We start from the raw sequence: 18991 nt of genomic DNA, 5'->3' as shown, positions 1-18991 counted from the left end.
AATAAGACACCTTCACGTGCTTTCTACCTGCCTGCTGTCACGTTCTAACTTGTACCTGTACTTAGTGTATAAATGATTAATTTTCTATCATTTATTGATAAGAATGTAGCATGTAAATAATTTCTTAGTCTTATTAAGATGGATGCTTCCTCCTTTCAGTTTTTGTAATATCTGCCTGTATGTTTTACACTCATTCACCAATCTCTACAAAACCAACAGCTGTCATACTGTAGCGTTCTCAGACAAGGACGAGGCGTTTTAATGTACCATGATTATTTGGGCTGTTGTCGGCCACAAACCACGCCATACACACCACGACTTCTAAGAGAACCGCACTTCTCTGTCCCATCCTTCTCTCTGTTTCTCCTCACACACACACACACGGGCGGAGCATCTTTTCACATCCAACTCGAACATTCAGTAACAGTTCACAACACAAAAATGAATAAAGTGCAACATTAACATTAAGCACAACAACAATTAGAACATGCTACAATACATAATATAACCACAAACACTGTATCTAAAGACGGTTTTTGAGTTGTTGATAAATAACTGAAATGCAAGGAAGTGTCATCACCCTGTTTTGCAACTCTTCAGTTTTACCTGAGTCACTATGATGTGGGGAGGAAATGCGAAGTATATATATATTTGTTCAGCACCCAGCTAAGCTAATGAGAGAAACAAAATTGATGCTTCATATATATGAGGGAAGGTCCATAAATCCCACGAGCACATGGTTTGAATAGGAACAAGAGAGAAGAGAGCGGTGGGGAAGCGCACGTACTGCCCGAGCTCACACAGACAGCCGCATCATTGGCTGCACGTCAGTGTGGCACAAGTGTGTCATCGGTGATAGAACAAGCTACAGCCAGATCAGCGCCACAGTCAGCTGAGCGGATCTCATTCAATGCCTCTTCAAAAGATGTGTGCCGTGCGAACGTGATGGTCCTGGTCCCAGAAGGGCATCATCAGTGAAAAACCTTAATCACAGAGCATCGTTAAGGTATGTATATAAGACCGATGCGTTTAAATATGTCAACATCTGTTCTAAGATAACGATTGGGTGATTTTGCGCATGCTACGTATGCATGCGTGCGTCGTCGGAATGGGGATGCTGAATGCCGGTTGCATGCTGTGGAGACTGACTGATGACTGGTTTTGGTTCAGAAACACAAAGAATATTCTTTTGTCAATTTATCGTTGAGAAATATACACCGTGTTACAGAATAGAAACATTTCTAATTAAGTGTAACCACATACCGATACAATTGTCATATTTGATACTAGTCTGATATAGTGTGATCATCGAGTAGTTGTGGCTATTATAGTGCTACAATTGTTTAAATGAGAACATTTGTACTTGAGGATGGCATATATATGGCAGTGCCGGTGTATTGGTGAAGGAGAGAGAGTATAAAAGTCACGTTTAGCACGTAGACCAGAAAGCGCCGTGCATCAGGTGATCTTGATGCAAATATTAAAACAGAGAATTACATAATAATTAATGTAAACATGAAGTGTACGAATTTTACATGCAGTAACTTACAGGGGAGTTGATTTTATAAAGGTATTTCGACAGGAAATTTTGTCTTTAGAACAGTTAACCTCTGTGACGTATTTAAATCTATGACGTTGTCGGCGTACTATCCTGAAATGAACCAAAATACTCAATCAGCCTACTGTTTCTGTGGTTACCAGCTCAAGTATATATAATCAGGTGTGAAATCATTTGTGTTATATTAAGAACTGACCTGTGTAGATTATTGTGTGGGGAGGCGGTATATATAATGAAGGTATGTGTAATGTGTATATAATCTGCCTTAATTCCCTTCTCAGACTTAACTTTATCACTATATCCAGGGTGCGATTTGCCGGGGGGGAAATCCCCCCCTCCCCCCTCTGGTCTATGCATCCCTGCCTCTGCTGAATAACTTTTATCCCCAGTGGGGATAAAAACATCACGCAAACCCGCTCTGAAGTCCCGATCTGAATAAAATGATTCGCGATACGCGCTTTGAAGTCCCGATCTGAATCAAATGATTCGCGATACGCGATCCGATTGGATCGCTTCGAAACAGTGAATCATTTTGCGACGCAGTGAGCAAACGTTTAACTGATTCGGAGTTTCAAAAAGCTCCGTTGTGTTCTTTGCTCGCTTTCTCTATGTAATTTGTTGTTTGAATAACCGTGGACATTAAATCATTACAATTAATATGCCTACCGTAGGCTTACAATGTTTTTTATTAAACTGAGATCACACTAAATACAATTTCCGGTCGTATGAAAAACATTTCATAAAAATTTTCAAAAGCACCCCCCCCTCTGTTTTTTTCACAAATCGCAGCCTGACTATATCCAATACCATTCAGAACTATAATCATAAAAAACAATGACAAAATTAGCAGATTTATATATAGGATATACATTGAGTAGATGTTTGAAAATCCAAAATAAATAAATAAATCCATAATCTTCTTGTCATTGCATTGCGACTGACAGATTGAAATAAGCCGTTTCACTAATTAGTATGGACCTGACAAGAAGCATCCATAATTAACAACCAGCCCAGTGCCAGCTGTGACCTGTTTCAGAGAAACAATTCAATGGCCTTTCTAAAATGAATCCTAACCCTGCATAGCACACATAATTTGAATCCCAACTCCATATTCTGTTTAAAAATCCCATGGAGAAATGCCAGGGTCTTAATTTAGGCTGGTAGGTAGAGGTGTGCCCCTCAACTCACACCCCTTGCTTGCCCCTAGCGGTAGATATGTGGGAAGGTTTAGAACAGTGAGAGACAAATCAGTTTTCACGGACCTTAAGCAAGTTAGGTCGAACATGCATCGGTTGCATGACCTTTTCTTATAATGTAGCTCTTCTACATCACAGTTCTTAATCAACTTATTTCCACTGTGTAACATGTTGAACAAATCCTTTTCCTATTTTCATTGTATGCCACTAATAGTAAGTTTTTTAAGATTTAAAAGTTTTGAATGCATCTGAACACACTTTTACCACACCACTTCTAAAGATGGCTTAAATTGTCTTATGCTATTTTAGTGGTAATAGTTAAGTGGTTTAACTTACTATTTTAAAAACATTTTAAAAACATTTTTTGTTTATTATATGTATATAGTACACAATGCCATATAGTTGTTCTTGGTATGCAGATGAATAGTTTCAGAGTTCACATATTGATTAAAGTACTGTGTCTACAGTGGACCAGGTGTCCGTTAGCTTGTTTTAAATGAGTATGTATTCGCATACATTGACCAGTTGCTTTAGTTTTAATGAGTCACGGAGCAGTCTTGCCCTTTAAATAGGTCAATATAGGAAGGCTGAGCATTCTGTCATGGCTTTTTATAGCAGCATGTGATGAATGTCACATTATCTTCACGTTGTTCAAATCAAGTTGTGGTGCATCTGTGGTTTTATTTATTTTTTGCTAAATGGGTAGAAATGAGAAAAACAAACTCTCAAGCAAGATGTCAGATGTCTTCAGGAAGTTGGGTAGCCATCAAGTGCTGTCTGGCAGCTCCTCCTGTTGAGAGACATTTGAAAGGGCACAACAGTTCAGTCATTGCATAGTAGGTTACAGAAGTGTTTGCTAATTCTGGTCTTGGAGCGCCCCCACATTACACATTTTGGATTCCTTCCCCATTTATTGCCCATGATTCAACTCCTCAGGTCGTTAGTTGAGTGCTCATGAACTGAATTAGGTGTGTAAAATAAGGGACACAGAAAGTACAGAGCTGGCAGTGTCCCAGGATCAGGATTGGGAAACTCTGGGTTAGAAGCCACATAATTATCTGTGATCTAAAATAAAAACTGCCTGTGATGCCAGGTTTCTTACAAGTTGTTACTTGGTGGTGAGTTTTACTGTGTGCCAGGCAAACAGTACAAATGTACAGGGATACTTCGTAAACGAGTACTATTATCCATAAACATTAGTGGGTTTTTTTTAGTCATGTTGTGACCAATCAGTATTCTAACTTTCCTGTTGAAATAAACAGTAGCACCATCAATGACACATTTTATGAGACTGTTTCTTGTCTTTTTGTTGCAGTTGCGATCTGACAAAGCATCATGGGAGGAGCGGTTGTAGACACTGGTGACAGTGGGGTCAAGGCACCTGATGGAGGATGGGGTTGGGCTGTCCTCTTTGGCTGCTTCGTTATTACAGGCTTCTCCTACGCCTTTCCCAAAGCGGTCAGCGTCTTTTTCAAAGAACTTATCCGGGAGTTTGGAGTGGGCTACAGTGACACTGCTTGGATCTCCTCCATACTTCTTGCAATGCTTTATGGCTCAGGTACAGAAGTCCACTGGCAGCAGGGATGGATGAGAATGTTTTGTAGCTAAGTGGGTTTTCAAACTGCAGGTCCACAAGAGGGTTCTAGGTGGTCTGTGGAACACTGACATTTTGGAAGGACAAAAGTATTTTCATCCTAATCTGTCTGGGAATTTATGATTCTGCATGCTAATAGTAGTTTGCTTGTTGCAGGGCCCATATGCAGCATCCTAGTAAACCGGTTGGGTGGGTGTCGCCCTGTGATGATGGTCGGGGGCCTTTTTGCCTCGCTGGGCATGATTTTAGCATCCTTTGCAACCAACATCATCCACATCTATATCTGCACAGGAGTCATAACAGGTGAGTAAAGTTTTGTGATTGCTTATGAAATTCTGATGTACTTCAATGTATAACATTTTCAAATATGATGTACTCCAGGTTTGGGTCTTGCTCTGAACTTTCAGCCATCCCTCATCATGCTGAACAGATATTTCAGTGAGAAAAGGCCCTTGGCCAATGGGTTAGCTGCAGCTGGAAGTCCCGTGGCTCTGTGCTGTTTGTCTCCTCTTGGTCAGGTTCTTCAATACAAGTATGGTTGGCGTGGAGGCTTCCTCATCCTTGGAGGGATTCTACTTAATTGCTGTGCATGTGGGGCCCTCATGAGACCCTTGATAGCACCGAAAACAAGCGAGGTGGATGAAAAGGAAACCAAACCCAAACCAAAGCCCAAGCTTCTTGACTTTACCGTCTTTAGAGATCGTGGCTTTTTGATTTACACTGTGGCTGCGGCCATCATGGTGTTAGGTCTGTTTTTGTGCCTCCTGTGTTTGTGGTAAGCTATGCCAAGGAACTGGGGGTAATGAGGACACCAAGTCTGCCTTGCTGCTCACCATACTAGGGTTCATTGATATCTTCGCCAGGCCAACATGTGGTATCATCGCTGGGCTCAAGTGGGTTCGGCCACGATGTGTTTATCTCTTCAGTTTCGCTATGATATTTAATGGAATCACTGATCTCATCGGCTCCATGGCCAAAGACTATCCATCTCTCGTGGTGTTCTGCATCTTCTTCGGTATCTCCTATGGCATGGTTGGAGCCTTACAGTTTTGAAGTGTTGATGGCCATTGTGGGGACAGAGAAGTTCTCCAGTGCCATCGGCTTGGTGCTGTTGGTTGAAGCCTTTGCTGTGTTGGTGGGACCACCTGGAGCAGGTCAGTGCTGCAGTTAATTTTTTATGTTCTGTAGTTTCTGTGCTGTTAAAAAAGTCATAAGATACGCAGTGAATCAAGTAGTAAGTTGTCCCAACAATAACCGTTGCAGCTCATACGTCATTGATATGTTTGCCCTGGTGACCTGTCAGGACCGCACACCACCAACTGGCTGATCCATGTGGGACGTTTTTGTCATAGTTCTCTTGTTTCATTTCACAGGTCGTCTTCTGGATGCCACAAATAACTACATGTTCGTCTTCCTGCTGGCGGGGTGTGAGGTGGTTCTCTCGGCCCTTGTGCTCGCAATCTGTAACATGCTCTTCATCAAAAGGAAGCCCGAACAGCCTGACCCTCCAGCCAAGATGGAGATGGCCATTATCGACACTGAGATGGACGAGCTCAACAAAGCACCAAAGAACGACCAAGACAATGGAGGTGGTGAAAATGGGAAGAAGCAAGCCGTTGAACAGGAAGCAATGACAAAATCTGATGATAAAAGGGTTGAAGAGCCTGAAAGCATAGGGACGGACTCAATAGAGGTGGAGACGGATTCCAAAAACGTGACTGAACCAAACGGTGTGGTTGTAGAACCTGAATCCTCTCTGTGAAGATACTAGAACAATAGACATGACAGAGCTTCCCTTGTAGGACTCCTGGACATGCGTTTGATGTTGTAGTGTATGCTTTATGTATCGCACTTCAAATGTGGTTGCAAAGGACTGCTTTTCAGACCTGCTCTCCAGTTCAGGATTCAGCCATTTTTAAGCAGATCACCACCTTGTATGTTAGCAGATTATGTCAGGATGTGTTCTCAAACTTGCATTCAAAAAATATTTTATTTATACTGTGGCACCAGGATTTTAGGCCAGTAAACACTCCACATCAGAGCAGGTCACTAGCATTATACTGAATATTACCAGCTTGCTTCTTTGTGGCATTCAGTGTTTGCTAATGTGGGTTGTTGGTTCATAGTACCTTTTATCGTCCACTGTAACATTTTAAACTGGTCCTGGGAGAGCACAGGATTGTATTAAACTCCTGCATTTCAGACAAATGGAACAAGATTAACCTGTACGACACGCAAATGGAGATCCTAGATAGTCTTTTTAAATTGGAAACATTCTTGAGTGTAGAGTTCAGACATGGTTTTTTTTTTTTTTTTTGTGTAATGGTCCAATGTATATATAACTATTGGAGGACAAAGCTGTTACATTTTTAGTGGTATTTTATTTTTTGCTCTTCTGTTCATTTCGACCTTCTTGTTTAGATTCAGTATTTATATAAAAGTGTCATATTTGTATTTTATTCATCTAAATGTCCAGACCAACTGCATCTATAAGAAGAGGACCACAGCTTGTACTTGTGACATGTTGGTAATGGAACATTTTCATTAATTCAATCACTCAGAAGGTGTTTTTTTTTTTTTTTTTTTTTTTTGAAAACCAAATAGTACTACAGGATTTATGAAAAATGGTGGTATGGATAAAACCCTGTTTAAACATTACCTTATTTCTTTCACCAACAGTTTGAGTAGGGACCCTCTATGTTGTTAAGACACTTGAGCTATTTTTGGTTGTGCCTTTTTTGTAGCCGTACAGAATTTGTGAATCATTTTTAGAAATAAATACATCCTTCACTCTCCACTGAACCTTGACTCATTTTTATGGTGTTGCAGTGGTTTAACAGTATGTATTTTTTTTTTTTTTTTTTTTTTTTTTTTTAATCTGAACAGTGATTCTAGTATCTTTTTGAACTCAAACCCAACATGACTCAATCAGCTACTTCACTGGTGTTCGATACAAAATTATGTATTAAATTACTTCGTGAACTGTATGGTTTGAAATCATGGTAGCTAGTAATCGTAATAGAAAGGTAAGTCAGTGAAAACTGACCACACCGTTTACTCAAACACCATTCAGATCCTATTAGCACAGGATTTGTGTAGTATTTTCAGTCCAGATGGTGTCCATCTGTAACTGCATCTAAACTAGCATGTTCATCGGTCCTGAACATCTGAAGTTCAGATCTAAACTTGCTTTAACAATCAAGTGAACATAATGTTAAGCTAAAGTAAGCTGACACAAATTCGCTATTGCATTGTTAATGAAGAGTAGCTAAAGTACTTTTTTCAGACTCAAATAAGCGGAGCAAGATATTGCACATTGTTTTCTATGCTGACAGTCAAAGCAATTTTGGATGTTTCAGTGCAACTATGCAATCAGATGCATACAAGACAAAAAATAGATTACAGATGCATGCGAAGAGAAGAGCAGGAAAAATAGAAAGACAAAAGGCAGTAGGATAGTGGGTTAAAGGAAAGACAGATGTAGCTCCATGGCTCCTTGAGAATTAAATCCATCATGAGAAATTCACAGTGACAGAAAATAGTGGGGTTCTCTACTGCCCGAGGTATCAATGGCAGTAACTGTGATACTGGCATGAACTACACAGCCCAATGCTTTCTAGAAAACAGGACAAGTTTTTTTTTTTTTTTTTAAACCTTAATGGTGAATAACCAAAACCAACTACATTTGTCTATACCCTATGCACAGAATTTTTAAATTCAAGTAAAATTACATTTGCAAATGACAGCAGAACAAAGCAACTTGCCCCAATAATAATTTTCACATTTAATATTTAAAAGAAAAAGACAACCACAAGCAAATACAAGTAATTAATTTATTTACACTGTTTAAAATACACAAATACGGGGGTAATACAAATTCTTACAGAACTGACAAATTGGCATGACTTCCACAAAAGTATGTGGAGCCCAAAATAGCCACAGGCTTCAAAAATGGGGGCGAATCAGATGAAAAATTTCACCCAGGAAGTTGCCAATGTCCCCTTACAGATGACAGGGGATCAAGATGACCAGACCAGCTTTCAAGGTGCATTAGAGAAGCCACATCAGTGCTGGAATATTTCGTAAATGAAAAAAAGAAAAAAGAAAAAAAAAAAAATCACTAAACATTAGAGCAAGACTTTGATTCATTTTCATTCTTTCAACCTTTGCAGACACAAGCGATATCTCTAACGAATGATTTTTCACTTCTAAAACACCATCTGAACCATCAGAACAAAAACTTGCAGTAAAGCACAGCCAACCTTTTCAAAAGACACATCATATAGAATTTCTAAGCATGATCTCCGTTTATGAGTCAAAACAACATCCTCAAGAGTCAAAGTTCATGCTCAGAATGCATGAAAACCCCCAAAGTCTGGCACTTCATTGTTGTGGCTTTATGAAAGATTTCATAAAAATAACTGGTGATAACTTTCAGACTCAACCATCTGCAGTCAATTCATAGTCTTATCCTGAAGAATCGCATGGATACATTTACACGATTATTTTACAGTTATTTCACAGCTTAGAAACAGAAGACAATAATGGGGGCGGCAGTATTGTACAGTTAAAGAGATCAATATAGCAGACAAACAGGTGAAGTTCACAGGGTCCCACTGTGAGGACGTGTACGAGTGAAAACCACGCTGTGGATTCATTTTACCATGAGCGATGTATGTATGCTGGGATTTTTGGCCCCTTTGTGGTCCATCCACTCTATACCACCAGCTTCACCATGGAAAGGAACCTCACCAGCTACAGAGGGCTATTAAAATGTATATTAAAAAATAAATACAGTGAGTAAATAATTTTTTTTAAAGTGAACCCACAAGGCCACCAGACTGACTTGTCTGCTGCCCAGGTTAAAATACAAAAGAGAATTCAGTACACCGAAACAAAAAGACCCATTTAAACCACACAGACGATACATTAGCCTCAATCACGAGGAGCCTGAACCAGAGAAAGTTGTGCAGCAGAATGTGTATGAGTGGAACTGTGAAGGAAGCAGGAAATGACAATGGTGTGGCTGGCTGATCCAGTCTCTGATTGGTCAACCAACTGGTGTGAATTCGCACCAGGCTGCAGCTCTCATGTCCACGAGAACATTTAAAGAGTGTGGGAGAGAAAATATGAGAACATGAGAGAGAAGAAGAGGAGAGAGAGCCTGTGAGCGAAGAGGTCAGGTTGGTTCTACACCATTTTTGGTTTGGTCAATAGAAGAGAGACTCTGTCGCCTGGTCTATTAGCTGATGGTGGAGAGCTGTCAATCAGCCGTGTGTAGTTAGGTTGCCCATCCTGCTCCATACTGCAAAGTGGAGGCTTCTGGGACAATGGAGACAATCTGTAAACAGCAACAAGATACAGAGACACTCAATAAACAATTGCCACAAACCAAGTCTTTTTTAAAAGGTTCTTTATGAACGAATGCATTTTATATCAGCAAGATGAATCTCACAAAAATGCAAGGGTCATATTTTAAGCCAAAATTATATAAAAGGTTTAAAGGGGTCATATGATGCTGCTAAAAATAACATTATTTTGCGTATTTGGTGTAATGAAATGTGTTTATGTGGTTTAGGGTAAAAAAAAAAAAAAAAAAAAAAAAAAAAAAACCTTTTTCCAGATACTGTACATTGTTTTCTCCTGTATATGCCCCCCCGATTTCACAAACGATTGTGTTTATGGAATTCTACACCATGGCACATTTATTTGTCCAACTACAAATATTTTAGTAAAATGAACATTTTAGTCAGAATTATTGCGCTCCTATTTTTATTATGCTCTGTCTGTTTAGCTCACAAGCGCATGGTGGCGCCTATTCACTGAAGATTGTGAAGTTTAGTGGGAGAATCGCATGCAGAAGGCTCATGCACTCCTGAACAGCAAAATGGAAATATTTCCATAACTTTCTATCATTTACAGATGAAGGATACACCTGTGAAATGCACTGAGGAAAACACCACATCTCAAATGCATTAAACGTGCAAGTATCTGACAGCAAATGTATCCTTCCTCCGCTATTTTTTAGATGAGCTCATATCAAACTACTGTATATCGATATAAACAGCAGTGCCTCATACCATATTGTTTGTTTCTACTATGCAAGCTACTATGTTTGTCATTCAGCCAGTCTGTGTTCTTTCATGAGCTGCTTGCGTGGCATGGATCTCAACTACATTGTTTGCAATTGTGGAAGCTGAATAAATGCACTTTCCCCACTGCTGTTGTTTTAATAGAGAAACACTGCAATTTGGAATTACTGGAACTGCTATTAGGAATTTCACTGTTATAATATTTTTTGTTTGTCTTACCTGTATTCATAATGTAGAGAGAGAAAGTGTATATTTAAGTCTTTGATATAATTTTTTTTTTTTTTTATAAAAACCTGAGTATGATTATGGCTTCGACGTTCTATTGATTTGTGCTTATTGGTGAAAGTGCAATACTTCTAATGAAATGTAAAAATAGATTTCTCAAATGACAACAATCATTGTGATAATAATTTTGAGATTTTTCTTTTTAAAGTTTATGGCCATTGACAAGTTTCACCCAGTTGGTAGAAAACACAAAGCAGTGTACAGCTAACACAAGCTAATCAAACTCACCTGGTGCACCTGCCTTCACACAAGGATGTGACGATCAACTACTTGCCGTGGTGTTCGAAGGGAATGCTATTCTGGGGTGAAGAGAGAGAACATTACAGCCTTCCACCCCCACAACACACTACTCACACAAACACAAAATCATACCATGCCTACTGTCCATCATACTGAAATAATACATGCTGCTGAATGACTATTCCCAGAAATACAAACGTTAGGTCAACAGCTTCCTAGAAAAGGCTTTTCAGGGCGCTCAAAATGTGTCACCATGTCAGAAACTCTAATAGAGATCGATGAGAATCAAAAGGTCAAATTACGGCAAACAATAAAGATGTACTAACATTTCATCGGGTATTTATTTTTGTGAACATTTTTTATGTGTAAAAAATAAGAAATTCCTAGTGTAACCATTCAAAGTAAAATGTCTTTAATCAGTAAGCAAACATCAATCAAAAACAGATCATTCAGGATAGCGACTGGCTACTTTTGTAATATGGTTTATTATTGCTCTGCTGAAGGCTTGGATGAGCAGGATCTGCCTTATACCTGTGATGTGGACATGCGGGAATGTCTGTCGCCTCCCCGTCAGGTCTGAGGACGACATTCACGTTCACTGGGGCGCCCACGATGAAGCCGGCATGCTGACCTTACGTTTCGCGCTCCATGCCAGTGAGCCGGTCTCGGTACGGTGAGTGATGTGTTCGCTGTGAGATGAGATGACTCCCTTACAGTGTTTCAAGTACTTGGGAAAGTGGCCAGAGGCAAGTGAAAGACTGTTTAGGGTTAGTGTGAGAGGTGGGTGTGAGGGGGGTGGGAGGAGCTCCGTCCTGTGTGGGGCGGGGTCTTCTGCCTGAGGACTGCTGGGATCCCTCGAGCTGGCAGGATTCCTGTGCCTCAATTCTGTGCAATCATCCCGCTCATCTCACACCCGATCACTCTCTCCCCTCACCTCTCTCCTTCTGTGTCTGGCCCTTTCAGAGGCAGTGTACGGTTGGCACCCTGAGAGAGGGTAAATGCAACATTAGACCACAAAGCACAGACCAGCAAATAGTGCACAAAAAAAAATGAATATTAGAAGTGCACATGGAGACTTTTAAAAAAGTCAAAAAAAAAAAAAAAAAAAAAAACCAAAAAAAAAAAAACAAAACCAAAAAAGTCAAAAAAACCAACAAAAATCAACAAAATTGAATAATTTCCAATACTCAAAAAAAAAACAAAAAAAAAAAGAAAAAGAGGGAAAGGAAGAAAAGAGGAAGTAAATTTTACAGTCCCCATCCAAAACACACACACAAAAAACACTCTACATACCTAACAAATACACCACAAAAAATCAAATATTATCCAATCCCACTGAATTACGTATACAAACATTCACAAATTTTAGGGGTCAAAAATTTTACAGCAAGATTTGTTTAAAGAAAGTAAAGTATAGATTTATTCAGCACAAGGACGCATGAAAATGATCAAAAGTGACGTAAAGATGCGTTTTATAAATGTACAGCATTTATTGTTTGAAATAAAAAAATATTATTTTATTCAAAAGAAAAAAAAAAAAACATTACCACATAAAAAAGTTAAGCTTAAAATATTGTTTTTCAACACTGATATGAAAAATTACTACTTCAGAACCAGCAAAACAGCATATTAGATTGTGGAAAATCTTGTGAATCTGCACTCTATTGCTAGCCTGGTTTGGGTGAAGGCTACAGTTTGTCCGGGCACAACAATTGATGATGTCTTATTTACCCAAACCTGGACTAGCAATAGACAAGTGCAGATTTCACAAGATTTTGGTATTTCGAGCTGGATGACGGGTGACTGGAAGAGTCCATGTATCGTAAGGAGGGACACTTTCTACAGAATACATTATGAAAGATCACGCAACCCTGAATACTGACTAAAATATGTCATAAAATGTCATTTTAAAATATATTTAAATAGAAAAATCATGTTTAGATTGCAATTGAGATTAGATGAAAGTCACGATTACTGCAAGTCTAGGGCTGAGAGACAAAACGGTATCTGTATTTATCAACAGTAAATTGATAATGTAAGTGTTGTTGCATTTTCATGTTTTTTGTAAAGACTATCCAGTGGAACCCATAAGATGCGCCTGTGCCTGCTGCATTTTTCATTCAAAATATTACAGAAATATAGAAGTTCAATGCGGAGAAGATAGTTGGTCAGGTTAAAACCGAAACCAAGCCATTCACAAACACAGAACGCATATTCAAGAGCATTTTTTGAGATGCACAACTAGGTCTCACATCTGGCACAAAACATGAATAAAAAGCCATGTAAAGTTAAAAGAATTTGTGGAGGTTATATTCCATTCCACTGCGTCTCATTTGTTTTTAAATGCAATTGTGTGATCGGTGCTTTGGCTATTTGTATTAAGCTATACTTAAAATACATGATGCCATTTTGTTCATAATTGTTTATGCAATTTACGAGATTATACTTGATTAATAAATATTAGTTTTAGATGGTATGCACTTTTTTTATAGACAGCCGTCATTTCAATGCATTGAATAGACAATTTATGAGGTGCATTATTTTTGCTCATTGTGCCCTCCAGTGGCCTCAGGAGACAGGCCAAATTTTTCCTTAACACTTAATCTGCATATGAAAAATATAAAAAAGGAGATATTTGCTCCACTTTTATTTTGTGTTTGACTATTAATACTAAAATAAGTTTGTTTGTTTGTTTCATTAAATTGGGTAATGAGGTAAATGAAAAATACCGTGGTTAAATTTAACCCTTTTTGTCTACTGCTCTTTAAGAAACTTTGTAAAAACACCGAATGATGTAAAACATTATATCGTGATACTTTTTTTTTTTAGCTATACCCTACTGCAGTCAATGTAAACTATTAAGTAAGTAATGTGAATACTAGCAAGATAGAGATTAATGATTTAAAAAAGTATGGCATATATTGAAGATTTTGTTATTTGAACTTCGCTTACCATATTTCAATTATTGTAAGCAAACACTTCCAATCCTACAAAGCATTACTAAAGTATTTTTATAATGTAGTGTACTATTTAAAAACTCAGAAATCCAACCACCATCTACACACAAATGTGTAACCCATACACAATGAAACATACATAACCAATGAATAACAATGCAGTCTGATATACATTAATAATGAACAATTGAAACTTGCATTTCTTGTTATATTTGATCACACTCTAAAGACCATCCAGACATGTACTTACAAATTTGAGCATGTTCCAATCAAACACGTAGTCATAGGAAAAGCCCTGTCTGTGGAACAGATTCCTGAAGAGTTGCCTCAAGTACGAGTAGTCTGGCTTGTCATCAAATCGCAGTGATCGGCAAAAGTTGAGGTACGTAGCAAATTCAGCTGTGGGACAGAAAACAAGCAGCCATATTACAGTCCAGGATTTTAGGCATCATTTCAAAGACAAAGTCTGATTAACATTCAGAAAATGTTAGAAATTACACAAGCCTTTGAACATACATGGGTAGCCCTTGCAGAGAACTTCAATGGGGGGGACATCTTCTTTTTCACTGATACGCTCATACTTCTGTCCTTTTGGTGGCGGCTTTCAGTCCTGCCAAGGGAGCGAGCCCAAGTTGAAGTACATCATACATAACCGAGAGACTCCAGGTCATCCCGCCGAGACTGCTCTGTAGAGATACGCACACAAAATTATAGGCGCTTGCATAGAGCATGAAAGGATGACTACTTCTGCATGATTCATGAATATGCATTCATATTGCTGCAAACACACGTACACAAATCAGTCTCTTCTGGGAAATGCTAAAAATACACATGCATCCACTTGAGCATGAGCACACAGTGATGTCATAAAGAGCCAGCAGAGAAATAGGGAAGAAAAATTCATCTGGAAATGTTGTCAAATGATCAGTAACCACAGCCAATGCTAGGGCTGGATGATTATCGTATTTTATGTGATCGTGAGTAATGCTTCTCTTGATTAATTAAGAATAATTATCTGTGATATTTGGTCACTTTTATATATCCTGAAAGGTTTTTGGGCAGTTTTGACATTTTGTATTCTTACATTGTTAACAAGCCTCCACCTGCTTTCATGGCCTTTTGTTTAAATGAACATTTTCTGTCCAGTGTAATACTTAATGTATGCACTTATGATCTAAAAAACACCAGAAAACATGTATGTAGGAGTTTAGTGATCTCCATTGAGATATTCTGCTGAAATGGAAGTGTAATACAACCAGTCTGTGTTCCTTCACATGGCCATTTGTGCTGTTTGTTGCAACTAAATCCATCAAACCATCTCAGTGATGAACAAAAAATCGAAACATTAATTGAAGTTGGAATTAATATTAGGAATTTCACAGGTTTAGCTTTTCAGAGAAGCTTCTTGTTTTACCAGGTTTTATAGCATAGAGAAAGTGTTAATATATAAGATAGGCTAGATATAATAAATCAGGAAACAAGATGAGGTAAATGCATGCAACCATGCATACGAGTTGATGTTCACCTGCTTTGTGCTTATGTGAAAGTTCAATAATATTACTTAAATGCAAAAACAATAACCGTGATTACAAGTTGAGAAAAATAATCATTATGATCAGTTTTACCATTATCGTGATGTTAGATTTCTATGGCAGGAAATCTGGGTCACACACACACAAATATACGTGTCACAGTCAAATTTACAAGCTAACTGGTATGAGTCTGTGTTTTTACCAATGCCAAGATGTGTGTTGATGGATGCGTAACGTGCAGTGCCCGTCAGGTTCTTGTTCTCTCGATAGGGTATGTGCTGGTGTGTTCGTGCATCACGGTATTTCTTGGCCAGGCCAAAGTCAATGATGTAGACCAGGTTGCCTTTCTTTCCCAAGCCCATCAGAAAGTTATCAGGCTTCACGTCTCTGTGAATGAAGTTCTTGGAGTGGATGTACTCGATGCGGCTAATCTAATGAATGCAAGGTATAAAAAAAAAACATTTTAAAATAAGTTATATTTCTGCATAAAACTACTTTTTTTTTATTGCCAACATAATTTTGTATCATACCATCTGATCAGCCAACAGCAGGACAGTCTTCAGGCTGAACTTCCTGGAGCAGAAGTTGAAGAGATCCTCCAGACTGGGGCCGAGCAACTCCATCACCATCACGTTATAATCTCCTTCTGCACACCACACACCACTTTATAGTAGGAATACCAACTGCAAAAGCAGCACATAAAACACCTAAATACACAGCATGAAACCCAATAGATGCTCGTTGGCAAGTATGGATCATTTCATTGATTACATTGATTTACTGAGCCCCTAACCCCTTTTTTACACATCAATCAAACCCTTTTCTTATTACCTCCACCCTGCATCATCTTGTAAATCTTGCTCTCGATGTGGAGTTGTGGGGCTTCGTCTTCACACATTCCAGTTTTGATGGCCACTTCCTCTCCAACTGAAATGTCTGTGCCTGGGGCAGAGTGAGAAACAGAGAAGGAACAGAGCCATTAAAACCATGAATGGGGTCAGAACACAGCCTGAATCTCCCACAAGCTGACATGACTGTAGATCATAATTAATTTACATTTATAGTTTGTGCATACACTACTGTTCAACAGTTTGATCAATTTAATGCGCCCCTGCTGAATAAAAATATTTCTTTTAGCAAATTCAGTCATTATTCAACCAACCTTAATAGCCCGTTCACACCAAGAATGATAACTATATTAGCGTCCACATCAGCAGATGATATCGTCTTGTTTATTCTAAGTGCACACTCATTTGCAGATTTAAATTCTTGAGGTTCTTATAGCAGGATTGATTTTGATTGGCTGTCATGTTTTTAAATCATCAGCTGGAAAAAAATCGTTCTGAAATTGATTCCACCAATATTGTTTCTCTGTTCCTTTATCGTCATAACTGTTGTGTGGACTAGAGCCTGACCGATATATCATTTAGCCGATATTATCAGCTGATATGAGCCTGCCGCCGATATGAACAGCCGATGCCTTGGAAAGCAGCCAGGAACGATAGCCGATATAAAGACTTATATATATATAAGAAATTTGAAATCATTTGACAATGGATTAAAAATAAATGTGTAAAATAAACAAATATTTAATAAAATTATAATTAAAAAGGAAGTAAACACTGTAACCGACAGGGCACTCAGTATTCTGGGAAGTTTGTGTGCATTGGGAATCATATTTTTCAAATAAAGCCAGGGTAACCCTTTTACATACAGAATACAGAATGCATGAAGCGCAGCATAATTTGTAAGCATGAGTTTGAAGTATTAAATTCACACTGACCGTCCCCCAGAGAACACGTGATCATGCTGGATACATGCACACTTCACAAGATCTCACAGCTGGATTTGACTAAGTTTGCAAGGTCTGTGTGAAATTAAATGTTCATTGGCCATTCAAAGATTTGTTTTAAAATGATATCAATGCGTATCTGCTTAATGCTGCCGGCGCAAAATTATATTATAATGGGTATTATAATGTTTGCCTTTCTATTACTTTTAATACACAAGCAATCATTATAATATTTTTTGTATACATTAATTCATTTGTTTAACCGTAAACCCTATTTGGACGGGACTAGTTTTCTAAACTACGTTTGAGTTTTGATTCTTACCACCTGATGTCGGAGATTTTCATGTACCAATTCGGATGGGACTAACATCTCCATGTTTATTACAGAGGTGGGAGGGTCTGTTATCTGGGCGTCACAGAGATCACACACTCTGTAAGCGTGCATTGCATATAGTCATTCGGATTGATTACCATTGGTATTATCACACAAATACCATGGTGAAGCTAAATGGCTATAGCAAAACCATGTTAATGTGTGGTTACTTTAGTTTAACTTTTTTTTTGTAGTAAACCTATGTTTAAGGTAGGCTTCATCTGTAATTAAATCATTATGTAACTGAGTGCATAAATAAATGTGAGAATCTTACCTGACGCTGATATTACAACAGCCAGTCTTAACATTTTACGTGATCTGGCTCTTGATTTTATTATTTTTATTGTTTCTTTGCCGGGAAGCAAATATATCAAACATCCGTGCGGTAAGAGCATCTACGGTAATTCACGCTGGCCAAAACACACAAGGAAATGCATTGTGAAATAAAATATCGCCGACAAACACAGACATTTGCATTCGGATGGGATTAGTTTTCTCAGAGGATCACTGAGTTTGGACCCCTTTAAAGCCTGTGTTACGGCCACCGGAGTTTATCGCGGCCATTCAGTTAATGCTGGTGTTTATACCGGCCACGCTGCGGCCCAGAACTCATGATTATTCGGTCACAATCACATTGTACGACAAAATACAATAGAATTCTATTGTATTTTGTCACACCGTGCCGCTCTCGTCCGGTGTAAATAGAACCCATTATAGTCAGTGATGTTGTTTACACTAGATGAAGTAAACTGATGCCTCGTTCTATTTATGACGTGCTGACAAAGTTCAACAGTCGCTTTGGTTGCGTCCTGTTGCGGCACAGACACGGTGTCAGCATAATTTGTCAGTACAGTCAGTAACATAGAAGTTGTCACCTAGTTGGAGAGACTCAATGCTAAGTAAATAAACAACAATGTCCACATCTTTTACTCACACAATGAGCTTATCATATTCGTTTGCTACATTAGTAGGGCCCTATGATTTCCGCGATGCAGAAAACATGGACGGAATCCAGTCATAAAAAATGGAATTTACTGTTTAACAGAGAATTTCATGGAATTTGTCTTATTTTTGATGTGAATTTTAAAATGCAAAAAGACAATTTAAATATGAATGTTTTGCATGTTCATTTGATTACCAGAAAATACACAACACAAAGTTTATGAAAGAAAAAAAAAAATTCATTCTATTATGTAGATTACATTTGGAAAAGCTGTGCTTCCTGCATAACCCTGCCCCTGTTGGTTTGGCAGTAGCTTGCTTGTCCTACATAGTTACCTTGTTTAATTTCTTAATTCAAGTAATAAATATTTTGTTCTATTTGTGTTAAGTTAATTATAATAAGTGAAGTGAAGTTTACTGTTAAGTGCAC

At 38.4% G+C, this 18991-nt stretch overlaps 1 long non-coding RNA gene and 2 pseudogenes across 1 annotated transcript; 1 reads left to right on the top strand and 2 right to left on the bottom strand.

Moving 5' to 3' along the window:
• The first annotated feature begins 2469 nt into the window (after window positions 1-2469).
• Window positions 2470-7150, top strand: LOC122134044 (annotated as a pseudogene).
• A 1674-nt stretch (window positions 7151-8824) lies between these two features.
• Window positions 8825-11519, bottom strand: LOC122147034. The gene is made up of 3 exons (XR_006161381.1): window positions 11497-11519; window positions 10954-11024; window positions 8825-9689 (listed from the first exon to the last, which is right to left on the bottom strand). It is a non-coding gene; the product is annotated as an uncharacterized LOC122147034 (long non-coding RNA).
• A 376-nt stretch (window positions 11520-11895) lies between these two features.
• Window positions 11896-16367, bottom strand: LOC122147059 (annotated as a pseudogene).
• Window positions 16368-18991: the final 2624 nt, after the last annotated feature.

This window comes from Cyprinus carpio, chromosome A12, assembly GCF_018340385.1.
Source record: "Cyprinus carpio isolate SPL01 chromosome A12, ASM1834038v1, whole genome shotgun sequence".
NCBI classification, from domain to species: Eukaryota; Metazoa; Chordata; class Actinopteri; order Cypriniformes; family Cyprinidae; genus Cyprinus; species Cyprinus carpio.
The sequence above is the reverse complement of the archived record's forward strand: the minus strand, read 5'-3'. Positions and strand labels throughout refer to the sequence as shown.